This window comes from Oryctolagus cuniculus, chromosome 18 (assembly GCF_051225735.1).
Source record: "Oryctolagus cuniculus isolate XC-2025 breed Fujian yellow rabbit chromosome 18, ASM5122573v1, whole genome shotgun sequence".
Taxonomy (NCBI): domain Eukaryota; kingdom Metazoa; phylum Chordata; class Mammalia; order Lagomorpha; family Leporidae; genus Oryctolagus; species Oryctolagus cuniculus.
In genome coordinates, this window is record NC_142884.1 from 6584775 (window position 1) to 6596402 (window position 11628).

General features: G+C 41.3%; 1 pseudogene; it reads right to left on the reverse strand.

Annotated features, from left to right (window-relative positions):
- On the reverse strand, nucleotides 7769-8694 carry ORYCUNV1R-PS1570 (vomeronasal 1 receptor oryCunV1R-ps1570 pseudogene; annotated as a pseudogene).

Sequence of the window (11628 nt, forward strand, 5' to 3'; positions counted from 1 at the left end):
CAAACCAGATGTCACATTTCATCCCCTACACATTACCACCTCTCCTGGGTAACCAAACCCCACAACTACAAGTGCAGACACTGAGTAGCCTGCATTATTATAATTGAAATAATACAGCAATAACTTGTGTTTTTTTTATTCTTTGTGTGAATTTTTACATTGTTACATGTTGTTGCGGATTGTTAATTAGCATTGCTGTATAAGATTCTAATATGTGAATATCAAACAATTTACCTCTGTTTAACTATGCTCCATCCCATGTGATTTGCCACAAATTTTTCTTTCTTATTCCATTTATTAATTTTTTACCAATTGATCAGGAGCACTGTATGAAACTCCCAGTTTACCCAGATGCTACCAACACTCACTTTTGCTTCTATTTTAATTGTGTTTAATATATTATGGTTTTAGGTAGCTGTTTTGTTTGCATTTCTTATCACCACACATTGAAAATGACTTGTGTACCAATCTTTCTAGACCTTATGGTTTGTTTTCTATTTTTACCTATGTTGTTCTTTCTTTTCCCTGTTGGTTTATGGAAATGCTTGAGTATAATACATAATCTTCTCCTCCTTCTCCTCTTCCTCCTCCTTCTTCTCTCTCTCTCTCTCTCTCACTCTCTCTTTCTCTGATTTTTCTTTGCTAAAGATCCATTCAAACTTTAATATAAATTTACACTTTAAATTTAGTGTATCTTGCCCCCTGCAAAAAATCATTCCCTATCCTGAGACCAAAGAGATGTTCTCTGATTTCTTCTAAAAGTCCATTGTTAGTCTGTTTTATTATATTTCTTTGAAAGGCAGAGTGATAGTGAGGGGCCAATTACTTGGGAGCTTCTGTTTTTAGAAAACAGGGAGTTTAAGGCTACACAACCCTGAATGCACCTGATCTCATCAGCTCTCAGATGCTAAACAGGGTCAGGCATGGTTAGTACTTGGTTGGGAGAAAACAGGAGGCCAGAGGAGAGTGGAGGAGTCATGTTGAGCCAGACAGGAAGACCTGCGGTTAGATGCCTGGGTTGCTTTCTCTTCTGTCACCTCCTTCCTGCTTGGAATCCTCTGGTTTGTGCCATTGCCCTGTGATGCAGGCCTGGAACTCTGAGTGAGTTCCTAGTGAGCACTATACCTGGCATTGCTGTGATTCAGACAAGGTCAGCCTCCTCTTTCTTCCAGGCTTAGCAAAAGGCTGTTCCAAGGCTGAGGTCCCGATTCCACACAGCATTGACTCCATTTTCTGTTTCCTGTGTGGTTCAGGGATCTTCCCCCTGTGGTTTTCCACCTACCAGGAACTGATTCTTAACACTATTTGGGAAGATACGTCAATCAGATCAGGAAAGTCTGGTTCCAGCCCCCAGCATGTCCTGACCTGAAATGAGTGTAATCAAATGTGCAGTCAGAAGGCAGTGTCCCACACAGGGCTAACTTCTCCACAAGCAACAGCCCTAAGTGTGATGAGACCCAGACCAGGCCTGCTTCAAACCTCTTGGCTAAACATGGTGTGATCCATGTGCAGAGCCTCAGCTTGTATCACTGACAAGAAGGATGTGCCAAGGCCTGGTTGAATGTTATTATTCTCATGGTTTATTATGGAATAAGGGTTCAGGATACATAGGACACAGTCTGGGAGCTGAAAGGACATGTTCTAAGGACCCCATGGAAGTCACATGGTTAAATTGTCTGGTGACCTAAATCCCCAGAGAGGCTAAGACAGGGATGAGACAGAATGTTCTGGGACTTGGGTGAAATTTCTAGCATCTGAGGGCAGCATCCAGAGCTCGGTAAAGGTGTTTCTTCACCACACAAGCCAACCCTAGTGTTTTGTGGAGGCTCTCAAACAACCATTTTGGTCCAGGCATCCAATCTTGGCCTAACAATTCATGAGTCAGAGTCATTGTAATAGTATGAGTTTGTCTAACATTGGGAGGAGTTAGTGTAGGCTAGGAAAATAATCAAATAAATGGTGAATGTATTCTAAAATGTGTTTACACACTCATTTATATTTTTTTTATTTGTGAAAGAAGAGACAGAGAGAAAAAAAATGAATCTTCCATTTTCTGTTTTATCACCCCAAATGATTACAACTGCCAGAGGTTGGCCAGGCCAAAGCTATGATCCTCAAACTCCACCCAGATTTCCCATGTGGTTGGCAGAGGCCCAAATACCTGTGTCATCTTCCAATACTTCTCCATGCACATTATTGGGTGCTACATTGGAAGCAAAGCAATTGGGATTTTAAGTAGGACTCTAATATTGGATGTCTGAGTTGCAAGCAGTGGCTTAACTCACTGCACCACAATGCCAGCCCCATGTGGATATTCTTGTACTAACTTACTTGTTTCCACCTTGATCTATTGTAATGGATATCTTATGATAAACATAGGCAGAATTCTTTTGCCTAGAAGCTAGCTAACACTTAGTTAAATGCAGCTCTCCCTCAGCCATTTGTTTTTCATCTGGAGGAAGGCTCATTGCAATGTCTCAGTATATTCTGTTATCAATATTAGCCATGCATTCCAGTTATTTCCTCAGGTAATTGAATCTACTAGCCATGTTGATGTAACACTGGATCAGAGTGTGTTCATGGTGCAGGCCACTCTCCCTTTGCCCATGTGCCAGGTCTTATGACAGGGGCCACTTCATTCCATTCAGTTCTGTTGATTTCCATGTTAACTGCGGACAAAGCCAAGCATCGGGGCTCAATTTGCAGGCTTGAGTGAGACTGGTTTCCTGTTTGTGCTGTAATGTGAAATGACTGAGTTTCTCTTACGGAGAGCATAGGACTGACATTCACAGAAGATTCTGTGCCAGCTAAATGTCCTGCAGGAGAACAGGATGTGTACTACAAGATGCACTAACTGTTTATACAGGATGCAGTTTGTATTTTGGGCAGTCCTGGGTCAAATTAGTGAAAGTACATCAGTAGAAATTCCAAGTGCCCCCAGACAATTTCCACACATTTGGAAGGCCCTAGGACACCAATAGCTGTGCTATGAGTCTCAGAACCTACAGTAGATATGCCTATGCCTATAGACTTCCATTTGTATTAAAATTGTCCATAGTTCCTATGGGGAAATGCAAGCCATTTCCCAATATGGGTCCCCACATTACTCAGCATCATCCATTGACCCTTCCTGACCTACTTCATCAAAACCTCATCATCTTTCCAGGCTGACTCCCATACTTTCTCTGCCTCTGGGAGGAGCATTCCCTCAAAGCAACTCATTTTAAGTCATTCAAAATTTTTCTCTAAATGCCAATGCCTGCAAACATGAAATCAACTTGTCCCACTATTCTTAGACTGCAGGCCATCTTGCAGTAATCACTTTTCTTTCCATCAGTATTGTTCAGTCCACCATGCACATAGTCACCTGTGTGTACTCACAGGCTGACCACAGTTTGGATTTTATTGAAGGCTTATGAAGGATGAAATCCGTGGAGCAGGGTATGAGACCCAAACACAAAACAACATTCAATAAAACAAATGCTTCATACTGTGGATCTATATTGTTCTTTTGAGTCCTGCATACTGGTATCCTGTATCAGTTTTTTTGTGCTATTTTTGTTATTCCATCTGCCAGTCACGGAAGCAGGAAAAATAATACTGGCATCCTGTTCTGGATCCAGAAGTTGGCATCAGTGGTGCCTATGTTCTAGGAAATATTAAAGTTCTCATCACCTGGAGATCATGGGACTGAGTGTGATGGTCTGGAGCATGCTCAAGGGGCAGGAGGTGGTAGACTCACCCCCATCCACTTGGTGATCCAAAGTTGGCACTAGGGGCCAGTGCTGTGGTGTAGTGGGTAAAGCTGCCGCCTGCAGTGCCAGCGTCCACATTGGTACTTATTCGAGTCCCGGCTCGAGTCCCAGTTGCTCCACTTCTGATCCAGCTCTCTGCTATGACCTTCTGAAGCAGAAAGATGGCTCAAGTCCTTGGGCCCCTGCACCCACTTGGGAGAATTGGAAGAAGCCCCTGGCTTCAGATTAGTCAATTTCCGATTCTGGCAGCCATTTAGTGAATGAACCAGTGGATAGAGAACATCTCTCACTCTGCTTCTTTCTATCTTTCAAATAAATAAATAAATATTTTTAAAAAAATTATAAAAGGAAAAAAGATTTCATGTAATTTTAATAAACAAATTATGCTATATTTAATATAATAAATAAGAAGATTCTCTGATGATTTAGAAGAAATTAGAGTAAGACAATGGAAGAGAGACAATGAATCAGAGAAGTAGATGAATCTCATACTAAATAATATATCTAATGTTTTATAGAATTTTGGTTTGATTTGACAAATAGTGCATATATGTCGGGGGTGCCATGTGGTGTTGTGTAATGTCCAGAGCAAGGAAGTGTATCTACCTCCTCAAACATTTCTCATTTCTTTGTGGTTTAAATATTCAAAGTATTTCTACTACATTTCTGTAAAAATTATCCCAAATATTATTGTTAGCTACAGTCACCCCCTTTGCAATAGGACACCAGCGAATAGTTATACTTTTACATCAATATTAAAGAGTTCTGATAATGTCAAATATTTTTCAGTGTATTCAGTTGATTTTTATTAGAATGGATGTCCATAAAGTAGAGGAATTCAAAGAAATAAAGTTTCAAAAATGCATTCCATGTGAATCTAACAAACTGATGGCCAGCCTTGGCACTGGGCATTGGTTTCCAGCTGTCCCTGTGAAACAGCTTCCCTAGGGAGACTTCCTTCCTCCTGTGAGATCTGACTCAAAGGTGAGTCTCAGGAACCAAATGATGCTCAAGCAGTTCATTCTGGCAGGGCTCCCACAAGACCAGCCTGACAGCCTGGAGCAAATAGGGTCAGGCCAGGAAGACCACTGGCCATCAGGGGCTCCGTCCAAAGACCTTATTCACAGTCTGAGTGAATCAGCCCCCTTCCTGTGCCTGTATTCAGCCAAGGTCAGGCACTAGGCATTTCTGTGCCTAAAGGGAGTTTGAGCTGTGCTTCAGGGGAAGATTATGTTTAGGTGTGTGAGAGTTGCAAGTGAGCTGGGAGTAGTCTTCACTCCTAGAAAAACCTGGGCGAGGGGTAGAATTCCCTGGGCTGGGCTGCATTCCAAGGCTGAGGGACAGGAAGTGTCAGCCCTGCCAGAGTTCAGGGGGCCCTTAGCTGTCACTGACCTTACTGCCATGGTTTGTCTCCTGTAGTGTCCTACACATGGACACACATCCAATTAAAAGAGGGTAGGTTAACACAGCCTCTTATTATTCTTTGTAGAATTGTTTTTGGATATTAATTTTATTTTATGCTTTTCCAACATTATTGGTCAATCAAATACAAATATAATTTGATTTATAGCACAACTTGTGTACAACATAAAAACACAAATCTAATTATGGCTATTCATGTGGAAATAAAGATGGAAAGAAGGGAGCAGGCAGAGAATGGCTCTTTAACCTCTTTCCTTATTGTCCATGTTAATGGAAGGCCCCACCATTACTTATTTCTTCACATGACAGGTGAGTGCACTGTGCAACCTGCCTCTTACCTAAAGCCCGACTGATGTCTGTAAGGAACAAAAAGCTCGCTCAACAGATCTCCCCTCCAGTCCAGGACATCCAGACTTGGTACACCTGTAGGCGATCCTACTTTGGTGTGTTTTACAAGGAACAGAAAAGAATTTTGTGCTCCCCTGTCTCCACTCCAGGTCACACTGGCCATTTGTGAATGAAAATGTTGTACTAACCGATCTCCTTCATACATCTGATTTCTTTTTTTAACTTTTATTTAATAAATATAAATTTCCAAAGTACAACTTTTGGATTATAGCGGCTTTCCCCCCACATAACCTCCCTCCCACCTGCAATCATTTGATATCCCGCTCCCTCTCCCATCCCATTCACATCGATTCATTTTCAATTATCTTTATATTCAGAAGATCAATTTACATACATCTGATTTCAAAATGATCCATCCCCTAACAGAAGTGGTACACAGGACACCTGTGGGTCCCTCAAGGCTCCTACACTGAGCTGAGTTTTGCCTTCACTAAAGTGTAAGCTACCTTGTTCCACAGGTGCTTTCTTCCTTTTCTGGATTTTTATGTCTCTGGAAATGTTGCGCTGCTTTATGAAGATTTTGTTACATACCTGTAGCTTGCTGATTTCTGAAGCTAATTAGGTGAGATCAGCTAAAATTAATATTGTTTTTGGAGAACTAGGAACATTAATAACATTACAATAATACAGAAATCGATGTGATAATGGCATAGTAATTCACTTATTATCCATTGGTTTGTTGCTTATTTTTTAATTTTTTTAACTTTTATTTAATGAATATAAATTTCCAAAGTACAGAATATGTATTACAATGGCTTCCCCCCAATAACGTCCCTCCCACCCCCAACCCTCCCCTTATCCACTCCCTCTCCCCTTCCATTCACATCAAGATTCATTTTCAATTCTCTTTATATACAGAAGATCAGTTTAGCATACATTAAGTAAAGATTTCAACAGTTTGCTCCCACATAGAAACATAAAGTGAAAAATACTGTTTGAGTACTAGTTATAGCATTAAATCTCAATGTAAAGCACACTAAGGATAAAGATCCTACATGAGGAGTAAGTGCACAGTGACTCCTATTGTTGACTTAACAAATTGACACTCTTGTTTATGGCATCAGTAATCACCCTAGCCTCTTGTCATGAGCTTTTTTTGTTTGTTCTACTTAATACTTTTGGTTGAATACTGTAATCAATACACAATTCTTCTTAAGTGCTGAAACTTAACTGAAAAGTGATCGCTGTTAAATATAAGAGTGGGAATAAGAGAGGGAAGAGATGTGCAATTTGGGACATGCTCAAGCTGACTTGCCTCAAACGGTGGAGTTAGAAACATACCAGGGGATTCAAATTCAATCCCATCAAGGTGGCATGTACCAATGCCATCTCACTAGTCCCAGTGATCAATTTCTGTTCACAATTGATCATAATGATAGGACTAAGAACCAAAGGGATCACATAAACAAGAATAGTGTCTGCAAATACTAGCTGATAGAATCAAAAAGGGAGAGAATGATCCAACATGGGAAGTGAGATACACAGCAGACCCATAGAATGGCAAATGTCCTAACAGCACTCTGGCCTCATAATCAGCCCTTAAGGCATGTGGATCCGGCTGAAATGCCCATGAGAGTATTTCAGGCATGGAAAGCCAAGACACTCTGGGGGAAAAAAAAAAACCTAAATGAAAGATCTCCGTGAGTGAGATCCCAGTGGAAAGAATGGGTCATCAAAGAAGGAGGTACCTTTCTCTGAAGGGAGGAGAGAACTTCCACTTTGACCATGGCCTTGTCTAAATATGATCAGAGTCAGTTTGTTGCTTATTTTAGAGCAGAAATGCACACTGCGTTGTTAGTTACATTCCAGTATGGTAACAGCTTCAGCAATAGGCTTTCACTCTCAGAAAGATTAAAGAATAAAGAACTCACTATTGTGAGGGCAGTCACATGGTCTAATGCCTAAGATGCCAGATAAGAAGCCATATCAGATATTGAAATACCTGGCTCTTATACCCAGCACTGCTGCAGACTAAACTTCCTGTTGCTGCAGGTCTGGGGGCAGGAGAAATTGCTGAGATAATTGGGTTCCACTCATCCAGCTGGGAGACTTCAATTGAGTTCCAGGCCCCCAACATTGGCCCCTGACAACAGGCCATAATGGACACTGGGGGAATTAATTTATTAATTTTAAAATACATTGCGAATGAAAAATTGTGAATATTCATATACTTTGTACTCTTGCTAAGTAGGGGATTCTTCTTTCTTTGTGCTTGCACAGCAGAGCCTGGGCACCCTGGAGTCATGGCTCATGAGAATGTAGGGGCTCACAGCTTGGAAATTCCCAGAGATTAGTGCAAAGGTGTTCACCAGCCACAAACTGGGTTTGTTTAAAACAGCCAAGCAAATGCGAAATTGGAGGACAGAGTGCTCAAAGACACAAAGGTGCTCACCAGGACAAGGATGCTGTGGGTGGCTCTGGACTCTGGGGAGTACCTGGAGGAGATGTTGGTCCCATGGATGTATTGGACTTGCTGCTTGCGCCTGTACAGGGTGACAACCATGGAGCTACTGGACCACAGCATGATGCCCACAAACAAAATATCTTTGAATAAAACCAGTGCTACATAAATAAATTCTGTGAATTTGCCATGATCTATAAAATAACAGTATCCATGATCAGTTCTTACAGTGACATTTTTGTCCCTCCTTTTCCCAGTCATATGCACAGGTCCCATTGCATTTAGCATTAAATTCAACACCCAGTAGAGTATATTGCAGAGCCCCATGTACCTGGGAGCTGTTGCTTTGAGCTCTTCCCACCTGGGGTTTCTGGGACTGATGGTGATGGCCTGGAAGACACTCAGGAGGCAGGTGCTGCAAATGGACTCTCCTCTGCCCACTCTGTGTACATAGAACACAAGCTTGCACCCAATATCACTGAGGAGATGCTTCATCCCCAAAGCTGCCATGGTTTGGGGAACTCCTCTACAGAGAATGACTAAGCAGTTGGCTACAGTCAGGTGACTGATGATCAAATCTGTGGGCCTAAACTTGCATCCTGTAAAGTAGAGACAGAGATGATGGGAAAGCAGAGAGAAATTCCCCAGGATTCTAGCACTGGTTTGTGATAAAGAGATCGTCTCCATTGTCCAGTCTCTGGTGACCATCCCATCAGTTCCCAATACCTGATTGCCATTTCTGAGCCTGAGATTCCTGTGTTGGAAATGAGGGAAGAGCTGAATGTATTAATATTAACTGGAACTCAATGTGCTCTGTTCACATTGTTCTACAATGACATAAGATCACACTTAGAAAGCTGCAGGATGTTTTTCATTTACAGATGTGCTTGAAAGAATTGAATATGTAACTGTTACAGCTGTTTGTGGAGTGAAATATCTTAATTCCCACATTCTTTACAAATCTATAAATATATATTATCTTTAAATCCACCAGTATTCTTCTCTTGGAAATAAAATTATTATAAAGGAAGCTTCATGGTAGTGTTTAATCTAAATTCACTTTATTTATTTGTGTGTGAGAAAGCTTGAATGAAAGCAATTGAATCATCCATGGTGCTGTTCTCACAGAGCTACTTAGTTGTGTTCTTCAAATGACACAAATGCTTTTTTTTCTTTTGGTGCCTTGTTAATGTATCTTAGACTTGTGGTACTCAGTTTTATCATTTTGCTTGTACCAGTTTAATATCATGCATAGAGATTTATTGCATGAACAAATATCAAATAATTATTAGACACCTATGTATCTTAACAATGATGTAAACAAACTTGTACAATTTCTATAATCTTTTATTCTTGAAAATTTAATATGTCAAAATGGCCTGTGTATTGTTAAGATAATAGAAATGTTATTTAGATTTTATACTAGGAAAAAATGAGGCCCAAGTGCTGAGCATATTTTGTGTCCTACACGGCAGATATTAACACCAGTATGTGATAAAATCGTGTAAGGTTGTAATGAAATATTACCTCTTGCATGCTATATACTTGTACATTTCTAACTCTTAAGTAAAACTTGTTCCAAAATACAATTTTTGAAAGATATTGAAGAAAAGCTGTGTATACCACTAGAATCTCAAGTGTCAAATCTTGTGTATTTTATCAGCTGAAATTGTGGAATTTGCTGTTGAGATGAACATATTTTCAATCCAGAAAAAATGCCAAAAGACATATTTGTGCCTGAAAGCTGTCATTTGAAAGCCTTTAGTGTAGGACTGCATTTACTTAAGTAGGCTGCCCTTATTAAAAACAGAAAACAACCTTACCATTGTCAATGAGCCATGGGTGTTTCGAGTAGGAAGCCATCACTACCTCTGTTGAGCATTTTATACTACAGAGTTAGAGAAAATCACTCTACTCCAAGGATGCACTGTTTCTGTCCAGGATTACAAGACTCTGAGGTACATCCCAGCCAACATTATAAGTATGTTGGGTTTTAGAGCTGCAACTCTACTAATTCTGATAGCAAAGTCTCTGACTCCCATAAACTAGACTGAAGGGGAGATTATTTTGGAATCACAGTCCTTAAATACATTAACACCAGATTTCATGATTATATTCTTTAATTCATAAGACACCAAATTCCATTCAGAGCCCTCAGGGAGTGGTGAAGCGGTATAACCCATCTCCTGTCCTAGCTCAGCACACATTGTTGAAGTTGATTTCTTCTGAGAGGGTTCATTCTGAGAGGAGGAGCATGGTGGGAGCAAGAGGCACAGAGTCACCACACAGTCCCCAGGAGTCAGGTGAAAATGGGCCTGAGGCAAGCAGCCCGCAGACTCTTTTATTTCAGTTGGTACATTAGCTTATATAGCCAAGACCAGCCAATCTGGTCAAGGGGCCGTCTATGCCCCAACCAATCACAGCCTGTTGCCAGGCAGTTTCCAAAGTCATCCAATCACAGCCTGTTGCCAGTCAGGCTCTTGTTGCCAGGCAGTTTCTGAAACCATCCAATCACAGCCTGCCATCAGTAAGGCTCTGTTGTCATGTGGTTTCCTCTGTTGTCATGTGGTTTCCGAAGCCATCCAATCACGGCCTGTTGCCAGGCAGTTTCTGTTGTCAGCGGCCATCTTGGCATGACCTTTTCACCTACTCATTCTACCACAACACATCTCAGAATCCTTCCTCCTTCCTGGGACACTGGGGCACAGAACAGGAACAAGCACAGGAGAATCCCCTTTCTCACCTGATCACTCAACCAGACACCAGAGACGCCTCCTTGCGTGAAGCTTCTCTATTTCACACTGATGTAGAAAATCCCAAGTTTCTTTCAGCCTCCAGGATGAGCATCAGCTTGAAGGTGACAGCAGTCAGTAATGGGTGGGATGGAGACAACTTGACCACTATATGTGGGTGTGTGCCTGTGACCTCACCTCCCTGCTGAACTGCAATTATCTTTTCACCTGCAGCTGCAGTGAAAGAAAAGTTGGTGGTATGACATTTGTGAAAACTTTTCCCTTTGCTAATTACAAAAACCAGTTACACCTTTGTAATTATTACCTTCAAGGAGCCTCTTAAAGTCTGTGTTACCTCTTGTTTTCACTTTGCTCCCTGGATCAGACGTGGTCTGACCTAAGGGGAACAGGAGATCCTGAATCTGACAGGGGAGGGACGGGCAGTGAAGCTCATGTGTCTCCCTGAATTCACAGATTTCTGTCTACCACAGAGTGAGTTCTTCTGCAAACTTCAGATCACTAAACCCAGCATCATTTATGTGATGAGCAGAGAAATGGGAATAAAGCTCTGGGAAAGGATTTCAGAGACCCAGGTGCAAGGGAGAATAGGATGAGCATACTTTACATGAGAAGGCACTGGATTACTGACATGTTTGACACGAAGAAAGAGTTTTAAATTTTATTCTTTAATAAAAAGATTAATTTTTTTGTCTCAAAATGTCATATTTACAGAGAGAAAGAGTCAGAGAAGGAGAGACAGAAAGGAAGAGATTTTCCATCTGTTGGTTCACTACCCAGATATCTGAAATGGCCAGGGCTGTGCCAGGCCAAACCAGGAGCTAGGAGCTTCATCCAGGTCTCAAACGTGGGTGCAGGGGCCCAAGTACCTAGACCATTTTCTGCTGCTTTC